The sequence below is a fragment of the Struthio camelus genome, chromosome W, assembly GCF_040807025.1.
Source record: "Struthio camelus isolate bStrCam1 chromosome W, bStrCam1.hap1, whole genome shotgun sequence".
NCBI lineage: Eukaryota > Metazoa > Chordata > Aves > Struthioniformes > Struthionidae > Struthio > Struthio camelus.
Genome location: NC_090981.1, coordinates 15297647 through 15319419, shown reverse-complemented (window position 1 = coordinate 15319419; position 21773 = coordinate 15297647). Strand labels below are relative to the sequence as shown.

Genomic DNA, 21773 nt, shown 5'->3' with positions numbered 1-21773 from the left:
CTCCCTCAGCACTTGTGGGTGCATCCCATCAGGGCCCATGGACTTGTGTATGTTCAGATTGTTTAAGTGTTCCCTAACCTGATCCTCCTGCACCAAGGAGTCTTCCTTGCTCCAGACTTCCCCTCTGGTCTGAGGGCTGTGGGATTCCTAAAGTCTTACCAGTAAAGATTGAGGCAAAGAAGGCATTGAGTGGCTTGGCCTTCTCCATTTCCTTTGTCACCAGGTCCCCTGCCCCATTCAGCAGTGGGCCCACATTTCCCCTAGTCTTCCTTTTGCTGCTGATATACCTGTAGAAGCCTTTCTTGTTGCATTTCCCATCCCTCACCAGATTTAACTCCAGATGGGCTTTACCTTTCCTAACCTGTCCCTGCACACTGGTACAGTGGCTCTATATTCCTCCTGGGTCACCTGTCCCTGCTTCCACCTCTCGGATACTTTCTTTTTATGTTTGAGTTCAGTCAGGAGCTCCTTGTTCATCCATGCAGGTGTCTTGCCACCTTGACTTCCTGCTTGGCTTCCCGTACGTCAGGACGGACCATTCTTGACCATTTTCCTACTTTCTCACACTAACTATAAATGTATTTTTAAGAATTATCTATTCGTAGTTAATTTATTCCCTTAACATGATCTGAAACAAAAATGTTTTCCATCTGAAAAGTACAAATACATTTGTTTAACAAGAAAAGGGTGAAAAAAAAATTCCACTTGAATCACTGAAAGTCAGTGTATACATTTTCATCAAGGGGCAAAATCCAGATTGTATTCTTTTGTACATCACATCTCTGAAGTAGGTTAAATCCTTTGACATTTAAGAGTGAGGCTATATGACAGGCTGTAGTAGGCATGTATATCACTGTGTACTACAGTGTGGTGCTATTTTTTTTCTCTGAGCATGTGGAACAGGACAGGAAAAAAAATTACTGTACAAAAGCCTGAGCTAAAACAATTACATGATATGATCAGTCTCAATAACTAGTTGGAAAATTGAGGTCTCTGCTAGATACCAGCTACTTATCTATACTTACAAATCCTGGTTACCACTTCTGAGCAAAAGCTCATACTAGAAACTGTTCTTTCTACTCAGACTACCTTTAGATGCTGCCCAGTGCCAAGAAAAGAATCCCTCTGAAGAACTCATTCCCGTGGTCTACTAGTCTCCAAAATTTTCCCTCTAGAGCTCCTTGTCCCATTATGTCCTCATTTGTGCTGTACACATGGTTAAATAATATGTATATACAGGCCCTAAAGGGAAGTATTGAGTTATAGTGCTTTGGCTCTTTAATTCTGAGTCACACAAGACATTATCGTGGTTTAACCAATCCACTTTTAAAAATGAATTCAGAGGATCTTTTTCATGTGTTCGTGCATAGACAAATTACAGGTCTGACTTTTATTTCAGAACACCATCCAGACAAATCTAAAAACTACGTCAGCCCATTTCTTATACTCATCCTAGGAATCAAAAAAGGAAATGCCTGTCACAGTCCACCATTATTACAGATGTTCTGATGGATAAATTTGATTTAGTTAATAGGTCACTTTACTATGCCACAGGTTTGCTGGATGACCTTGGGCAAGTCACTTTCCTTCTCCTTGCCTCAATTTCCCATCTGGAAATGGGAATAATAAAAGTGATCTCATTTTTAAAGTGCTCTGAGACTTACAGATGTAAAACATAGTGTAAGAGCTGGGCTTTCTACTATTTTTACTTGAGGTTCATAGCCAATCCACACAGTAGGCAAAATATATCCTTCTCTAAGGAAAGGTAAAGCCTATGCAACAACTTTAGGAGGATGTTCTACTCTCATAAATGTTGGAGGAAACATTGACATCTGTGGAGGTTTTAAAGAGAAAAATGACTGAATCTACTATCAAGAACAGAAATTTAAAACAATTAAGTGGTAAAGCCTTCTAAACTAAAAAAAAAAGCTCTATTTTCTTTCTTTTAAAGAGAGAAAAAGAAACTTAGCATTCGATTGGAAAGGCCAAAAATCATTAGCTTTGAAAATACTACAATGACAGATATAAGTTTACTAGAATGTAGTAAAGGGACCTGTAGCTCCTTTCATAAGCATCACTTTATTTCACATATATACATATGCCTCCTCACATGACATGGCATTAACAGTGTCTCCCATCCACACTGGGGACATATGTGTTCCTGGACTGTGAGAAAGCATTAGGTAGGAGAGCAAAGGCACTTGCTTACCTAGTATGCTGCACATACCCACGCCTTTATCAAGTCATGCAATTGTTGATCAACCTCTTCTTCCCTTCCTCCCTCCCTTCCCTCCCTGCCTCCCTTCTTCCATTCCTTCCTTCCTCCCTTCTTCTCTGCCCAAGGTCAGCTTTAACTTGTGGTCCTTTCAGAGAGAGGAAAGAGTACGCGGTTTCATTTAGTCAGGACCTAAATTTTGAAAGATAGAAATTAAAAGGTCACAACTTGCAAATGTCAGAACACACTGATTTTGCAGATTACATTAAAGAGTGACTTTCTAGACTGGAAATTACACGCACTGTACCCATGTGACAGAAGCAGGCTGTGAAGGCATTGGGGGGAAAAGTGCCATGGTATACACTAAGATTTTTAACACAGAATGGTAAAGTAGCTTTGTTTTTCAGATGTTAAACTACTTTTTTCCATGTACCCTGCACTTCTATTTTGGAATCATATTTCAGTCATACTTCAAACACCACAAAACAAGTTTAACCACAGTATTCTCTGTTGTAGAGCAAGCCTTTCATTAATAAAACTCGACTCCTTAATTGAGGTGGATTGCTAAAGGAAACATGAACAAAAAGTGAAACTAGCATTTGAATTTGGTACTGAACTAATGGGAAGAAAGAATCAAGTGCTCCTTTAAGAAAGGAATATAAAAACAAAGAAAATATATGAGAATTTCATAAATGACTGCAAAAGACCATCACTATTAAAGACAACACTGTTTTTAATAAAATTCTGCAGAAACTTAAAACAAATTAAAACAGGTGAAATTGTTTTGTTTAAAAGAGGTACATATCTATTTCTCAGGTTAACTGAAAAAAAAACCAATTAATTTTGAGGTCTATATTTTCCAAGGGGTTTCTTGAATTACATCTGCAATTCTGAACTTAATATGACTAAATCCTCAGACATGTACATAAATTTAAGTTGGGCACACTTTAGGAAGAGATGATTTCCATAGCCATATAAGACATTTATGTGCCTGAAAAAAAAAAGAATATTGCATTTTAAAATTTGCAATCTAAAGACAGCTTATTTTACTGTGACGATAGAAACAACTTCTCCACATAACAACTTTGGAATTTCTTAGTGTTGTTAAGGTTTACAATATTCTATTTTGATAGGGTACTCACATTTTACAATACGAAACGGAACTTATTTTGCTAATGTATCCTCCAAAGTCAAAGTACTTTAGACAGGAGGAGACAACTGTGAGTATGTACAAGCCTGGTGGCTAGGGAAAAGAGAATTTTGGCTGATATGTGGGCAATCGTGAACCACGATAGTAGAATACATGCAATTGTTCTTAATGTAAGAAGGGGGGGTGTTATTCTACTTCTCAACCTCCATCGCTATTCGTAGAGCACTGACTTGAATATTCTAATTATGAAGACTGTTAGTTTCCATTTCAGCCTCTCAGAGAATAACATGAAGCTGGTTGTCAAAGGAACAGTAGTAAAAAGGACAAAGCAAAATTCCAAAATATAAAACTGCAAAGTGGTAAACTCAAATGACAGGATGGATAAAAGTGTGAATAATGTGTTTAGGTAACAAAACCTAAGGCAAAACGTAAAATAAAATGAATAAAACATATGAATATCTCCCCTTGGTCAGTATCCAGAAAACGAAGGTGGAAATAGCTGCGTGTGAACATCTGCCACGTGTTTACGGGAAGAAAAGGTTACAAATAGAACAATCTTTCAGGTAGTGAGCTCTACTTAATTGCTTAGTGAGACGTAGTGAACACTGAAATCCAGCTCAGAAATAGTACACAGAAAAAAATACTTTCCTCAAATAAGAAAACAGCAATAATATTCTATGGTGATATGAACACAAAGGCTTTTTCCAGGGATTAAAACTAATACTATTCTTAAACTTGCATGCGCAAAACTAGCAAAAGTCTTTGACATCATTTTAGTTTAAAGACCTTTTTTTCCTCAAATGTTTATAGCACCATAACCACTTACATCAGCTGAGTTGACAAAATTAATTTAAAATGATCTATTACTTTTGACTTACCAAAAGATTAAGATGTGATTACATAGAGTAAAAAAAATTATTACTACAGCTGTTCTAAAATATTTACCCTTTTGGTAACCCATGCTGAGGATGCTTTTTTTTTTAATATTGAACAAGAAAAATCGAAACTGAGGCTCATTAGTTTCAGCTATCCACAAGTTGTCTTGCATTGAAGTGATAGAAACCACTTAAATTCATTTTTAAAATGAATGATGATTTTGTCATCATTTTTCATCATTATTTCCCTGAACTTTACACAAACTGATTGTTCATCAATGCCAGAAAATCATCATAAATATCGCCCTTAAAACATCAGGTTTACAAACAACCTCAATTCATGCATGCACGCATACACATACAAACTTTACAATGAACAATTAGCTTCATATCTGAAATAGAATGCAATAATAATGCACTTAACAAGACAGCGTTATATTAATTTAAGCTTGACATCCCTTTTCTGAAGAAGGGTTAAATGTGCAGGAGTGTATGGAGGGGAAGGGAGAGAAAGAAGAAGAGGAGGATTCAGGGGATAGCTGAAGTGTGAAGTGATCCAGCAGCTTTTTGTTACAGTTTAGACTGCCCTTTGGGAATGCAACAAAACTTCATCTACAAACTTAACCCTTTGACAGTGGCAGGACAGTCAGCTTCAAAGTTAAGCAGCCATGCACTGAAATTCAAAATCCCATTGCCAATGGGTTAATGGATAGGAAACTTTTAACTCTCTTGTCAAAGGTGATGTGTTCATGGGGCTATATTTCTGTTTGATGTACATAGACACTCTTCTAAATATATACATCTGTCACTGTACTGCTCTTCAAGCTTGAATTTTCTTATGATTAATATGTACACACTATGGAAAGAATATAAGAAATCACAAAGTAAATCAAGGGCTCGGGTTTTCTGACAGTTCTGGAGACATACTGTATTTTTAGTCTATTGCATAAAAATCATAACTGATGATTAATACTGAGTTTTAAGAAATCAGAAACAAAGAAAGATAATTAGATCTATTATGAACTACTTTTTGTTTAAAACAAAAAAAGTAACCCAGAGAAAAATTGCATTCCTTAGTCCTTAGAGCTGTTGTTTCAAGTCTTTGTTGTTTCAAGAAAGACAGTAACAGATCTCAATTTTTAACTCATTTATTAAATTTGGGAGACAGATCAGGCTATTTCAACTTTGCTAAGTGCTACTAGTTAGGATGGCCACAAAGAGATAGGGCACATTTTTTTTCTGAATGTAATAAGCTACTTTTTTTCTGTTCCCCCCTGTTGCCATACAGCCAGGGAATAAAGTACTTCCAGAAAATTCACCTAAGAACAAACTCTGTCTAGTGACAGTAGTGTCCAGGCTATAAGTAATGTTCAAAGGATCCAACAATGCCTGTGAGTGATCATTCTCTTTCCCTTGTCATCACCTGCTGATTTTGTTCAGGTGTTTTGTGGCTATCTTGAGAATAGACAGAAAGACGACTGCAAATTTCTTTTGTCTAGGATTGTGAATTACTTATACAGATGGTGGACAGACACAGGCTGGCCAACACCAGATGCAATTGCCTTCACCCTCAGAGGGAGAGAATGAGAAAAATATTATCTTCTCCTAAAACAGTCTGTGACGCTTCTGTGGTTAAGGAATGGGACAAGGTAGCTTTTCTCCAAGAAAGGAGGTTGTCATCCCCACCAACAACATCAAGAGAAATGCCAAAAGGAAAATAAACGAACCAAGGGTTTGTTTTTTATTAAGCATTCCTAAGCAATTCAAGAGGTTTGTCTAATCAGATGGTCTTGTATTAACATGATTTTTGTAGTATGTTTATAGTCTCTGAAGTATTCCAAACAAATCCAGCTAACCCTTGCTAAAACCTGGCCATTTCTGGCAGCAACTTTTCAGATGGGCACCAGGCACAACCATCCTCTCCTTTTTATTTTTCCTTTCCCTGTTTGCTTAGGCGAAAGCCCATTGCATATGCTAAATGTGATGCTGAATGAGTGCTAATTGCACAGTCAGCTAATTGTGCAAATACCTATTTAGATACACTTTAACTGCAGTGATGCAAGTGCAAATTTGAAATTGGGTTATTTTAAGTAAAAGCTGCTACCCTCCCACTTATAACCTCTAAAAGTGTGACTACATATTGGAGAATGGAGAGTATGTAACAAAATATTTCTGCAATATTTAGGCACCTCACAAAGCAAATTTTATAGAAAAATATGTGATTGTTTCCAGTTCTCAAAACTGGAAGAGGCTTTGTATGTGTGTATATATATATATATGTGGCTGATCCGTTAGCATTCTTATTGAAGTTGTGTGGGGACTTTGAAAACAGGATGGGCATATATTTAGTAAAGTTAGTGGATAGCCAAGAACAGACCTTTGCACACTATACAGTGCACACTTGAGCTTCCCATTCTCTTCTAATGCATTACATTTTATTGTGAAATAAAATCTCTTTCCTAGCTAAAATCCACTTTTTTCCAAGGGACTCTTCCCATAATTTCCACCTCAGCTCTTGATGCTGAACATCATAAACTACTTTCTGACAGCATTAGTAGCTAACCATGGGGCTGGGGGATCATTGTACTATTCAAACTGCTAGTACATTGTTTTCATTGTTTTGTACTTTAGGCCCAAATACCCCAAAGCCATCTATTTAATTTAACATAAAAGCCATTATTGGAGATGGAACATGTGATTGAATGAACCTTTCTTCTGATATAGTTTGGCTGTTCTCATGTTCATCTCATGGATCACACTGAAGGAACAATATTCATCTAAGTTTACAACATATGGCAAAAAGTTCCATGCTCAAAACTCAGGTAGATAACTGACATGAATCAAACAGTGGTAGAAACTAACAAGAGAAGTGTTATTGGAATATCTGTGAGGTTTGATCTCTGTAAGATTTGATCAACTTAACTTTTTATAATCATTTTCTTTGTCAATGTTTCCTTCATGCTGTAAAGTATTGATGTTGATATGCCTCTTAAATTATTAGATATCTTTTTGTCTAGATGTAAAAGATATATTTGTATTCATCAGGAGGCTAAAGACCTTGTTCATGGGAACGTCTGTGCAAAAAATATCTTGCTTATCAGACTGGAAGACAGGAAGTCTGGAAACCTTCCTTTTATTAAACTTAGTGATCCTGGCCTCGGTATTACAGTTTTGCCAAAAGATAGTAAGTCTTTATGTCAACTTTCTTGTTTAATGTTTATGACTTTGAAAATATTAGATATGTTATTCTGTTTTCATCTGATCTACTTTTATTGTAATAACTTCCTTCATTTTAAAATAGTCTCTAAAATCCTGGTCAGCAATTGCCAGTGTACCCTCTTTTATCAGCAAATAGCTACAGGAAACAAAACCACAGTTCTCCATTCTGTGATTTATTTTTTCCTGCTGCTTTTGTTTTACCACCATCAGTGAAAAAATTTTGTTTATGACTATGCTATAATGTACAATGATTATTTCTGTCATATCTGCTGCCAGCTGTTGGACTAGGTAGCCTATTACTGGCTGTGTTTAAGTTTTTGCACTGTGGTAATGTGGAAAAGCTCTCAGAGCTTAAGGTAAACACATTTTTGAAAATGCTGCCTGGCATTTCAAAATCATTGGCAAGGTATCTCATGGTTAAAAAAAAAAAAAAAAAACTGAATCTGACTAGATGTGACATTTTTTTAACCTGTAATCACAATCAATATCAAAAGATTCAAAAAGTGTTAAATTCTTTGTCATTACTGTTTTTCATTGCTTTGCCAGCATATTCTGTCTAGTTTGTGTACTGCTAACAAAGTACTTTTGACTTTTTGCTATCTATTTCTTTTCTGGTAGCTACTAAATCTTGATAACATTGGAGAAAACATTAATGTCAAACCAAAAACATGATGTGGAAATATGCTAAATTAGGCTTTGGGGTTGTAAAAACACTATCTTCTTCTTAATGTCATTCTCTAACAATAAAAGTAATGATCCTTTATTCTCATTGAGAAATATGAATTATTTTGGTAGATGTTCTGTAGCATTTTCTAGACAAGAACAAAACTGGATTTGCAACTTCATTACAAAATAAGATATCTGTGAATATTCAACCTTTTTTACTAAATCAAATGCATTACAGAATTTGCTGCTTTCATTATTGTTCTTGACATGTTTTGCTTGCATAATTGCACAGTTCTTCTTGAAAGAATACCATGGGTTCCACCTGAATGTATTGAGAATCCCAAACAATTAAGCTTGGCCACAGACAAGTGGAGTTTTGGTATTACTTTGTGAGAAATCTGCAGTGGGGGAGGTAAGCCTTTAAGTACACTGGATTCTCCAAGAGTATTACCAGAACTGTGGTTGTTATACTTCTGAAACTTATAAATAAGGACTTCTGCTCTCATAACCATATCCATCAGCATGTGAAGTGGTGTGGCCCATGACCAATATAGCAAAACTGCACTTTTAATGGTACAAAATGATAGGAAGTGATTTTTTTTTAAGGGGTACAAAGCATGGCTTTGTCAGTATAGCATTTCCACATTTCTACTGCTTTGCTATCACACTGTATTAGTATTTCTCTAAACACAGGGCATTCCTAAAATGTACACATGGCCTTTAACTGATTTTTTTTCTAGTTTTATTCAAATTGAATGTTCTAGATACTGTAACACTTTGTGTGTAAGCAGTTTACTGATAGTCGGGTTCTTGATTTTAAAAAAAGGCCCACACCTGCATTAATTCCTAATCAGTAGTCAAATAATCTGCTGTGAGAACATCTATTTTGCTGCATTCCTGCTTATCAGCTGAGGCAGGTAGTAGAAATTTGGGCATTTAACAAGGTGGGGGATGCAAATGGAGGGGGGAACTCTGCTCTAGACAGTGTGAACTGTGCAGCAATGATGCTGAGGTGCCACAGGGCTCAGTCCCTAGCACTGGCTGGAGCAAGTACCCCTGGCATGTCAGAGAGCTTGACCTAGACTCCTAGAATGGAGAGTATATTGCACAAATATTTGTGCAATATTTAGGCACCTCACAAAGCAAATTTTACAGAAAAATATGTGATTGTTTCCAGTTCTCAAAACTGGAAGAGGCTTGGGAAAATGTGTTTATATGCATTTCATAATAAAGACAGCCAGATACAAACCTTGTATGACAGCCATCTTATGAACAATCTCTGTATTTCATATTCTCAGGAAAAAAAGAATATTTACACAATATACTTGTATTTAGGAAGTTTTTTAAAAATATATATTAGAAAATAAGTAGATATCTGACACTTGAATTACAGACAGACTCCAACAATCACAGCACTACGCCTCTCCCATATGCTGTTTCAAACTGCAAAAGTGATGCAAATGAACTCCAAACTCATCAGTAAGACTCAAGGCAATGTTCTCACAACACAACCTGCTCCTCTTGCCTAGGGATCATTGTTAACATGTACATAGGGAGAACAGAGTAACGGAGCTGATTTCTGCTGTGCAGATCTGAGAGCACAGTTCTCTCCTGTTTATCAACTGTTTTTGTTCTCTTCAGGTTTATTTGGGTACTTCCTTATCTGGTTGCCTTATAGTGTTGTGTTGCTCTTTCCTTCAGGTCCCTATTTTGTTAACTACCTGTGAAAGACTGAATAATGCCCTAATTGCCTTCCCCCCCCCACCTCCAACACAGGCTGGGGGGGGGGTTGACTTGCTGGAGAGCAGCTCTGCAGAGAAGGACCTGGGGGGGTTCCTGGTGGACAAGAAGTTGATCATGGTCTTCTCACAATGAAAACACTTCCTTGCTTTCTGCAATCGTCGTGGTCTCTAATAGCATGTGTCTATAGGCTGGGTCCCAAAGACTGTCTTGCTGTTTTCACATGGTCCAAAGGGACAGTCTTCTTTTCATCCTCTGTCTTCTGCTTCTTCTTCGTAGCATTGAGCTAAGGATAAGTAAACACTTATAAGACAAGCCTGTACCCCATAATGGCATTACAAGTAGCTATAAGGTCCTGCACAGCCATGGACAAAGGGAGCCCCCTCCCCCGCCAATCCTCTCCATCTGACACTCATCTCAATCTTCTGTTTCTGAACCCCCCAACCCAACTGCCATGTGTTCCAATCTGTGTGGTCTTTTTCAGGAAGCCCTTTGGGGCTTTTCCTTACTGTCCCCACACACAAGTTCCTGTGAGTTTGGCTTTTTGTTCTGGCTTTCCATTTTAGTGAGCAGTGTTGCTTGCAGTGCATAGATCAAAGGCTGCCCCAGTAATACTGTATTGTCATCCAGTTGGTTTGAGGTCAGGTAAGGGGGCTTTTTGGGCAGACTCACAGAATTGGCCCCTTGCCCCAGAGACATATTCAAACTTGTTCATGTTCCCCCACCCTCTGTGGGGCACTCTCATCCTCTTCAAGTCCTAAAATGTCTGGGGTGGGGGGAGTTTTTCAGGAGACTTGTAAAGGGGTAGTCCCGAGACCATATTTTCTTGTTATATATTTTTCTTTCTATTCACATTTAAACTTTAACATTTTATTTCATTATCTCTTATTTAACAATCTTTTATACATACTACATACATACTATATAGACACTTTTAGAAAAACTAAAATATACAAAAAGTGTATCTATATATGTATAAATAAATATGTATATGTTTCTATATATAGATATGTATGAAGGCTTCCCATAAGCTGCCAACCAATCACAAGGCACAAAAATATATAGATATGTTTACATGCATATATATGTAAATATGAATATATCTCTATATATAAATATATAGAGATATAAAAGTGCTTCCTGGTCCTAAGGAAGTTGCCAACCAAACACAGTGTTCTGAGATCACATGGGGTATGGTTGTGACAAAATAGCAGCCCATATAGGCAATGGGGAGGGGCTTCCTGGCCTCCATTTACTTCCAGTGTAAACAAGGAGGTGTGGGTTCAGCTGCCATCCAAGTCACGTCACCCCCAAAAAACAAACAATCCAACAAAACCACAAAACCACTTTCCCCACTACAATAGTTCCAAGCATCTCATGCAATTCATCTTTCCAGGTATTAATATATTATACCTGTAAAATACTTTCTAATTTGGTTCTTTCCTTAAGAAGCAATTTATATTCACTATTACAGGAACATAATCCTTCTTATCTAAGTCGCTTGCAAGTCTTTGCTGCTGCTCTTTCTACTTCTGCTGACTAATTAGAAACATTTTCTCAGACTTGGACACCTTTTTCTGAAGATTTTCATTCACTATTGCTAATTTAAAGAAAAAAAGACAAGCATTGCTGCTAAGTGAGTTAAAAAAAAAACTGCAGAACCAATGTTAGTTCCTCTGTGTACTGTGATATTTTGTGTAACATTAGAACACTAACATTTCTGAGGTTGAAGATAACTACCTTCTCTATACAGAAACAATACAATTTTGTGTTCCTATAGTATCTTTCACACAAGGACCTTGGAATGTTTTAGAGATTTTAATTAAAATTCAACACCTCTTGGAAGAGAGAGGAAAAAATAGAGATAATTCTTTCCAGTGAGGTACCTAAAGCCCAGAGGACTTCATTTCAGCTATCCACAACCCTTGGTAGTTAATTTCCACATTTGCTTTCGATCAGTCTATATCAACTAACTTTGTTGACTGTTTTTCTATTGGTTAACTTGTTTCTTTAGTTTCAACTCCCATTTCTTGTTACCACAGGAATTGTCACAAGATCATCTTGGGATTGTCTTGCTACACACACCAAGTTGAAGCTGCGAGCACACCATATGCCTAAAGGACCCTTACTCTTCAACCTCAACTCTCTTTTGACCTGCCAGCCAATCATCTAGGATTGCATACCACAGTATTGCATGTGTGTGTATGAAGGGGTGTGTTTTCCCCACAGATTCTATGCACTTTTTCTTTAACTCCCTAAATTCTCAGTAAAACCTTATTGCATATCAAATAAATTTGGCTAATTACTACTACGAGTAACACTCTTATCCCTTCTTAATTTAAGAATGGGAAAACAAGCAGAAGAGATCCACCATAAGAGGTACTGAATCAATGGACAGAACAAGAGGAAAAGATTATCAAATGGCACAAAGCAAAGCCTTGCTGAGGAGAGCAGAAAAACAAATCAGAGGAAACACTAAAGATGGCTGCAAGTCACAAAAGGGCCTTTCTGAGCAAGCGGCCAAGTGCTAAACAGGGACATATTAAAGCAGCAAACAAACAAGCAGTCCTTCCTGGAAGAATAAAATCTGTATGAGGAGTACTCTAAACTCTTATTTGAACATTAAAGGTTCAGCAAACCCACAAACATATTTCCAGTAATAAATTAAAAAGATACACTTGTTTAAAGAATAAAAAATGCATATCTCTCTCTTAAATGATCAGGAATCTGCCCATCCTCTACTTAGAAAAATTTGAATTTCTAAATACAAAAAAAAAGGGGAAAAAATGCTTAGAAAAAAACATCTCCTTTTACATACTACTGTTAAGTTTCTCTCCACAGAACAAAATAAACCCACCACATACATGGGAGGAAAAATGAGGGATAAGGAAAGGAGAAGGATATTGTTCATTTTTTCCTTTTTTTTTTTTTTTTTTTGTAAATTCTGGTGATAACTGAGACTCCCTACATGGAGAGTACAGAATGTCAGCAAGAAAATGAACATTTTCTGTGATTTAAACACAAAACACTTCTATATTTTTAACTAAATCAAATAAGTTGCTATATCAATCAACTATTATTTCCAATGTCTATACTAATTATCAGAAAAACAGTTAAATCATGATATCTACACAATAAAATTGATTCAGTGGAAGATTTAACCACATGAGGAAATGTTTTACTGAACTGAACCTGTGGAAAAAAGCAAAAAAGTTACAAAACATCACAAACAATAACATATCAGGGATATTATAGGAATGAAACAAGTTTTCAGAGGCGTTGTAAGACAAAAGTAACTGAAGAAAGAAAATGCAGTAAGCTTTTTTAAAATATTTTCTTCATTACTTCTGCACTCACAATGCCATTACAAAATAGCCTTGGATTGAACCAGTTACTTTTTAAATGAATTTTCAGAGAATATTAGTATCTTTCAAAGTGAATTTAAAGTATTAAATATTTTAATTTGTATACATTTTATTTATTTATACTGTAAACGTTAGCTTCTCACTATCCTAAAAACTTCATAGCTTCAGCAAGTTATAGCATCTTCAGAGAAAAGATCTGGAATTGCAATCCACTTAACTGTTTTTAAATTAATGTTTTATATATTTAAGTGTAAAATATTAGATATTTATTTGTCTACTTAAATGTTTTTAAAAAAAGCAGACAGTGGCCTTATGAATTCTTATACCCACGAGGACATTTTCTTTCTGCAGTATCTCCAGCACACACGGTATTTTATAAAGGCTTTGTACAATCTATCATAGGAGATTCTTTCTTTTAGATATTTTTATGATGAATAAAAGTGTTGAAAACATAATTAATGGTAATGGAAGCTAAAATGTAAGACTAAAACATACACAAACTCTAGAAATTTTTAAATTTAGAATATAAATCTTCAGCACAGAAAAGTAGAAACTATACATTCTATTTACCATTAATGGCAAATTCACAGCTCAAGTGATTTGCAATTTAATGGGAATTCAGAGAAAGCTATACTGCTTTGCACTTTTTTTCCTCCTACATTAATAGTTGATTGATAATAATTTTTAAACAAGAAAACATACCTATTCATACCAACTACAGTTTTACATAAGATACTACCTTCAGTAGTATTTTTAAGATTGTTCAAGGAAAGAGAAGACAGAGCCAGATTCTTTTCAGAGTGACAGGATGAGAGGCAACAGACAAAAGCCGAAACGTGGGAAACACCAATTAGATATTAGGATTTTTTTTTTTTAAACCATAAGGGTGGCCAAACACTGGAACAGGGGTCCAGCGAGGTTGTAGAATATCTATCCTTGGAGGTGTTCAAGACTCGACTGGACACAGCCTTGAACAGTCTGATCTAGTTGGCCCTACTTTGAGCAGGTGTAGAGGGATGCTCCCAGCTTCCCTCCACTCCCCATCTGGTGCCAGTTACAAGCAGTCTGCATTCCTGTGCCTCACACTCCAAAGGGGAGGATGTCAAGACTTTGTGATAAGGCCTGCTTGGGCATCAGGACCTTGAGAAACAAAGCCTCCTCTCACTGGGCAGCATTAATTATTGTGGTCTAGAATTATCTTCTCCTTATCAGGACCCTGAGAGACAACACCTGCTTTCACTGCTGGGGCAGTGTTAATCATTGTGGACTGGAATTAACTCCTTCTTCACCACTGCAAGAGTAAAGCAGTCATTCACAGTCACTCAGACTCTATTCTTCAGTGCTGAAGAGTGCTCAAGGCAGCTAGCCTGCCATTGGGGGGTGTTCAGCCACTCCACCCCACCCCACCCCTACCCCCATGACCGTGGGTGCGATCATCATAATAACAACAGAGAACAGAGGAGAATTGAACCCTGCAGCAGCCAAAAGCTAAGGACTGTGATTGCTGGAAAAGAACTGCAACTGGCCTAGTGACGCCACCTTCCCCTGAAGGGTATAAATAGGTTGGCTCCAGAGGCTGTCTTTAGCTCTTGGTGGGTGACAGTGGGTCTGCCAACTTGTGGAATCCATGGGGGTGCCCTCCTGAGTTACCTCTCTAGGATTGAGGGTATGTTGGCCACTGAGATAATGATGGGTAAGATGAATGAGGATTGGTTTGCCTGGTTCATTTGATTGGGTAATTACAATTAATATAAGTTAGCTAGCTTTGTCTGTTTACTAAGTAGTTACTGTTAGCATAACTTTTAGTGTAACTAGAAAATAGATATCCTAGTTGAGCTAAGTTCCTGTTAATAAGAATTGTTGCTTTGTACTGTTGTAGCTTGTGTAGTAAATTTTGATCTTTGAAACAAGTTGTGGAGTCATGCAATAAATCTCCTTCTCCCCCTCCTCCCCACCTTCATGCCATGTGAAACCCATGTGGTCTGGGACTATAAGGTAGCTGTTCATTCTGTGACAGCAGGGGGTTGGACTAGATGACCTCCAGAGATCTATTGTAACCTAAATTACTCTGTAATTCTATGATTCCTGGGAATACAGTAAAAAGTTTTGTGTTATGGTATATCCCACTTAGAAAAAGTGCTTTGAAAGAAAACCAGAAATCATGCAGCAAACATATGAAAAGCAGTTGGTAATTCAATATACAACAACCATTGAAAATACTTTTCCAAATCCCTGAATATCTATATCCTATATATATCTATATTCCTACAAGTATAGAAAAAGAATGAACACATGGGGGGGTGTGTGCATGTGTACTTGTTGGAGGTATGGGACAACACACACAAAAAATTATTCTATGCCATCTCAGTTAATACAGAAAAACCTTCTGGAACTGCAGGTAAGTTCTCCCAACTTTATGTAAGGAACCCTTTCCATCTCTAGGCTTGCAGAGATTTCTAAAACTATCACAAAAAGATAATCCATGTTACTAGACCTTAAAATAAGGAACTGAAGCTCACCTTTTAATTTCAGGAACAGTATAGCTGACTGGAGGAGAAGAATTCATGATGTCAGATATGCAATTTCTTATATCTATAGTCTTTGAACAATAAATATTATCTTCACTTATGAATTCTCTTACAGCAATAGAAAAGCTTCAAAGGTTACTCTTTCCCTGCATCATATGAATGTATGAGACCTATAACATAGTGTTTAACTAACACTGTCTGTGTAAGAAAACTAACTTACTGGGATCTTTTGCATATGGTAATGTTCCCATGGGGAATGGACTCTTTCAAACAAGATGATCAGTCACTGCCCAGATGGCGATGGGAGCCTCTGTTGCAAGGGTCCTGGTAACATCATCTTCAGCTGGATCGGATGAGACTCTCTGACCTGCTGTTCTGATGAATTCTTATAATCCAGCTGGCCCCTGGTCCTATGTAGCCACTGCAGTGTATGCACGATCTGTTTCTATTGACTATCTTAAAGTATGTAAAAACATATCTTAACCATGTACAAAAGACTGTCCTACATGACCATTCCTGCATATACAGGAACAGTTTCTACTGACTATTTAAAATTGTCTTATCTATGTACAGTTTGCTCAATTCCTTTACCTACAGTAGGAACTACCTGCAGGAGTACCCAGGACTGCCCAGAATTCTCTGCTTAGGGAGTTTATCTAAGCATACAAATAATACATATCAATTAGTCTATGCACAGCAGGAGTTGCCTGGAGGACTCTCCAGGTCTGTTCAGAATCCCACCCAAAGAGCTCTTGTATCCATTAGTCAGTTGCTCTGTTGGGAAGCCAAAGCCCAGCTAAGAGTTCAGTCAATTATCTTGTTGCAAATCAGTCCATTGCCTCATCTAGGCAGAAACTATCTGGGGAGTTCCCAAACTGTGATGTGCCAATAGAGGGGTGTCTGGGATTCTTTCAGATTCTGGGATTAGTTGCACTGAAATTGAGATCATCATTTGTCAAGTATAAGAATTTATTAGAGATAAGAGGCTATAACAAAGCTAAAAGTATAGTAAAGCTAGAAATATAACAGAACTAAAAATATATACATATCAGAGCTCTATGGTTAAACCACAGATGCACAGTACAATAACCATTCTTGCCCTTTCCTTGTGGGCCATCCCTCCAGTATAGCTTTCCCTGGATTGTTCTCACCATGACCTGTTAACAGGTCATTCTGTGGGGAACTGCACAGCACCTAGATGTTTATGGTGTGAGTCTGTGGTGTCACTTCTCCTTTGTCTTGACTTGTCAATCATGGGGTCCTTGGAGGGTGTTCCCCTAGGCTTCAGCAACCGCAGTGTGGTGACTCTGGCTGTGGTGCACCCTGGATTCATTAACTCTTGGGGAGTACCTCAGAGCAAACCCCTCTTCTATGGGCTGCACCATTTGGAGTCCCATGCTAACCTGTGCAGTGCCTATCACAAACCACCCAAAGAACTGATGACTAAGCGTGCTGGGTATGCATACAAGCACAGCCCTGATAGCCAGCTACATCACAATTGTAACTATAGAGCAAACTTGAATTTCATCCTTATATCACAATTATAACTTCAATTCCATACATTTTTGCCTGAAGAGTAAGGACAGGCTTTAGTTCATCAACATAATAAAAGAATTAGCTGTTAATATTCACAAATAGTTACCAGTGTTACTATTAAGTCACATGAACAAGTACTACCACCTGTAATTACAGAACCATAGAATAATGGAGGTTGGAAGGGACCTCTAGAGATTGTCCAGTCCAACCCCCCTGCTGAAAGCAGGGTCAGCTAGAACAGGTTGCCCAGGACTATATCCAGTCAGGATTTGAATATCTCTAAGGATGGAGAAAAAACAACGGCTCTGGGCAACCTGTTCCACTGTTCAATCACCCTCACAGTAAAAAAGCTTTTTCTTATGCTCAGGTTCAGTTCAGGTTATGTTCAGATTCAGTTTTTTCTCAAGTTCAATTATATAGCAACCTTAGTCAATAGTGAGACCTGTGTTCTTATAGGCTCAGTCTCTAAAGCTGAACATTGTAGATTTTTTTTCAATCTCCATTTTGAAGACATATTTGCTGCCAGAAGAGTCAGATCATAAACACAAAATGTTATGTATGCATAGATTGTACCTCTCCATTCTCCTAACAGAGTAATATATTTTATTTTTAAAATAATTCTAAATGGAGATAAATGTACTGTGATTTTTGTTTAAATGTAGGTCAATATTCAAGCTTTTGCTGTGCCTTTTACATAAGCAACTTTTATAACTGTTACATAAAACTGGCATTTTCTACTTATAAGTGTTTTACATTGCTTATCTTGGGGATGTAGAGAAAGAGCATTATAATGAATTTTGACTCAAGTCTCCTTTAGAATAAATTCACTAATTCAGTAATATTGAAAATATGATCAATATAAATAACATATTTATAACATCAGTCATGAAAAAGCCAAGATTTAATTCAAGTTAAATTGAGGAGGGAGGAGGGAAGGGAAAACTCTTCCTGGGGCCAGTCAGATGTGGCCCAGACAGGGGCAGTCACAATGCAAAAGCATGACATCATAATTACAAAATAGTGTTATAGCAGGTAAGGTCCCTTAGTGCTTTTTATTTCAAGAGTCTTTCCTATTGCTTTTAGCTTTGCTATAATGTTACTGTTTGGGCTGAAATTTTTTATTCTGTGGAGTCAGAGACAGCCTGATAGCAATGTCCTTCAGGATACAGACTGTAAAAGTAACTGGAAGGGGCAAAAAGCTCCTTTAACTTTTCACACCCTCCAAAGCAACAGTACGAGTTCTTCATCCTCAATTTGTGACCTGATCTGCACAAATGTATTTTATCTATATTTTTGCTGTTTCTGCATGATGTGGTTGTTTTAAATTTTATTCATTATGTGCCAAATGAATAAAGTTGTTTGACTTTGTCCAGGTGCACACAGTTGAAAGATTTTATTATGATCTGGCTCTGAATAATAAAACAGCACTTTCCTGATGATCAAAAACCCAGTACTGAGCAGGACTTTCTCTCTGCTCCCCATCTGCTGTCTGAAAATTAGTTTGAAATTGAATCAGTTGGAAAATAGCATTGGCTCTAGTAAATCAGACAAATTATGGGATAGCATGGAAGTAATCATAGAGATTGTATACCATGTCCCCAAATTCCAATAGGTTTTAGCACTATAATAATTTACCAAGCACTTGACCCTACTAGCATGTACCTGCCTAAAATACTGTGTATATCTTTTTTTTTAAAAAAGAGCAAAATACGTGTTCACTGTGATTCACAAAAGCTGCTTCAGACAAAATAGTGTTACTGCACCCATTTAGGTTAGTACAGCTGCATTACTATAGCAAGACAGAGAAACAAAAACATTTCTTCCATATTAAAAAAATACATATAATATATGGAAGGTCTTACGCATTACTGCACAAGTCAAGGAATATTTCATTCTAAATAAGGATGTAATATTTTAGAAAGGTAGAAACAAATCAAAACCATAATACACATTGAATTCAACATTAACGTATTTTTGTGAAATAGATTCTGTACAGAGATTTGTTTATAATATGTATAGAAGCAGTGCTTGACGTTCAGGAGAGAAGGGGTGGAAATATAATACTTCAGTATGGTTCTGATCTCAGAAAGAGTAAGGAGCAACTGTTTCTTACCTGAGACTTGACAGGTCTGCTAATTTGGAATGCAGAGGTGAGAACCTGACCCAATGGAATAGAGAGTGACAAAGAACTTGCAAAGGAGTGCATGGGGAACATCAACAGCTTTGGGACCGGCAGCAATATTATACTGAAAGTCAAAGAAATTAAAGACTAAGTAGGTGAGGAGATTGTCACAAGGTTTAGGGGGGGTCAAAGAAAAATAGGGCTGGATAAGGGAACAGTTGGACAGTGCACATATGCTTCCATTTTCCAAACAGGGATATTGATAATTAGCTGTTTCTCATTAATGAAGAAGTGAAACTCATCCCTGGGAAGAGCCTCTGCGCAGGGGAATAGACTTCAGCATTACTGAAAACTCTTCTCACTGAATTAATAGACTTAAGTGGTGCATAGCTTTATGCTAGTCATTTCATCTAAATGGCTGTAAAGCACCGAATTGGAGTTAGTTGAGTATCATTATGATAACATTACAGGAGCTAAGCACCAACAAGATTTGAGAAATTCCAGAGTCAGGGTTGAATATCACATCTCAAGTCTATCTTCACATATTTAAAGTATACATATATTTCAGTTTTCTCTCTCATTGATTAGAAAGAGCCATTACAATATTTTAGATGATCTGTAACAATGTTATGGTCTGTGATGCCTGACCAAGTTCATCTTACTTTTGAGAGATAAGGGAGCAAACATAAGCATGTACAAAGAGTAGCATTCTAAGTTTCTGGGCAAACTACGTGCAACTTTTTGAGTTACTTTCTGGTTACAGACTTGAAGATCTAAGGTACAAAAGTGTCATAAATACATCCTGAAGCACGCACATCTATTCATCGGTTAAGTAAAAAGTTGATGAAGAGGGTTGAAGACCTAAGTCATGAAACACTGTAATTAGCAGAATGCAGCTAATGAATGTAATGCTAACAGAATTAGTCACACCTGGCTCTAAAGATGGTATTCTATACTGCATGCGAGTCTTTTTGCCAAAATAAAAGTTGTTTGGATGAAAAGTAATTGCTTAACTACTACTGATCCTTGACTCTCTTGCTTTTTATTCTTTGCAAAGCTTGCAACGGAGTTTCACGTTGGTGTTCTGGTTATACCCTACTTTGAGGAGGAGATCTCTTACAAATGGCCCCTGAACCACCCAGTACTTTCTTTTCCTCAGTGCCCCAAAAGTATACTCTCAAAGGCGGGTAGCCAACCTAAACTATCACTAGCGATAACCAGTGCCCTTCAGAGGTAGCAGACAGGGAACATGGCTTTGCACCCTGAAGGGAAGAAATGACACAGCCCCTGAAGCAAAGATGAAGCCACCTCAGCCAGAACATGCCTTCCCCCCCCCACCCCCGGCAGTCCAGGATCAGTGCTTCACAGGGCAGATTTTTTCGTTGGTTTCTGCACAGTTGTCGTCTGGGGGCAGCTCCCTCCCAGGTAACAGCCTGTGCAAGAAGGTCAAACTCGCTACGGCCAGTATGTCACAACCAGTGTCTGGGATGGAGAAGTTGCTAGACGAACATTGCAGCATCTAATGCATGCTCACCATCTTTTCCTTCCTACCTTGCCTGAACACAGCCGCCGCCACCTCCTCTGGAGAAGTGCTTCTCTTTCCCCTATTCCCAACAGTGCCAGATACAACATCCCCTCCTCCCCCTCCCCAAGCAGCAGCCCCGAAAGAAGGAATGAACTATTTCATCTGCTCTAAAGGGGAAGAACGCAAATTAGGGTCTCTTTCTTTACCTACTCTTACACAAGAAGACAATATCGCTTCTTTCTTATATCCTTTAGCCTCTTACACACCCACACGAGGAGGGATTAAACTCCTTTTAGCAGGGCTTATTTTTTCTTTCTCTTTTTTGTTTTTTTTTCCCCCTCCGGTTGGTATCAACCAGCTTTTAAGAGGGAGGGAATGCAGTGGTATTTTCTACTGCAGGCTGAAGTGAACTGTGGGATTGGACACAAGTGTATAGTAGAGAGTAAAACACGAGACCGCTATGGTTAAAGCTATGGGGGGAAGGGCGAGCACAATTTTTTTCCTCCACCCTGGTCTCATTCTGGCGCATGCGCATACGTTTGGGGTGGGGGCAGGCAATACGGCGGGAGTGCTGTTGCTCTCAGAGAAGCTTTAGTGGAGGGGTGTGTGTATATGTATGTATATATATAGTGCGTATGTATTTATGTATAAAAACACATATCGTATACATGTGTGTGGTATTGGTTACATGGGGAAGGGGAGTGAGCAGGCACGAGTTGGGGGGGGGGGGAGGAGAGCATATGTTGTGCGATTGTAAGAAGGGTGGGATGAGGCTGGGGAGGGGAGGTTGCTGTGCGCGGGCAGAGACGCATCTTGGGGTGGGAGACGAGGT

The 21773-nt window shown here is 37.8% G+C and overlaps 1 long non-coding RNA gene and 1 pseudogene across 1 annotated transcript; one reads left to right on the top strand and one right to left on the bottom strand.

The window, feature by feature from the left end:
- Positions 1-2933: 2933 nt before the first annotated feature.
- On the bottom strand, positions 2934-21105 carry LOC104138440 (uncharacterized). Its single transcript, XR_692921.2, has 3 exons — positions 20968-21105; positions 19408-19540; positions 2934-10151 (listed from the first exon to the last, which is right to left on the bottom strand). It is a non-coding gene; the product is annotated as an uncharacterized lncRNA (long non-coding RNA).
- A 367-nt stretch (positions 21106-21472) lies between these two features.
- LOC104145190 (lens epithelium-derived growth factor-like) overlaps positions 21473-21773 on the top strand; it is a 63322-nt pseudogene continuing 63021 nt past the window's right edge.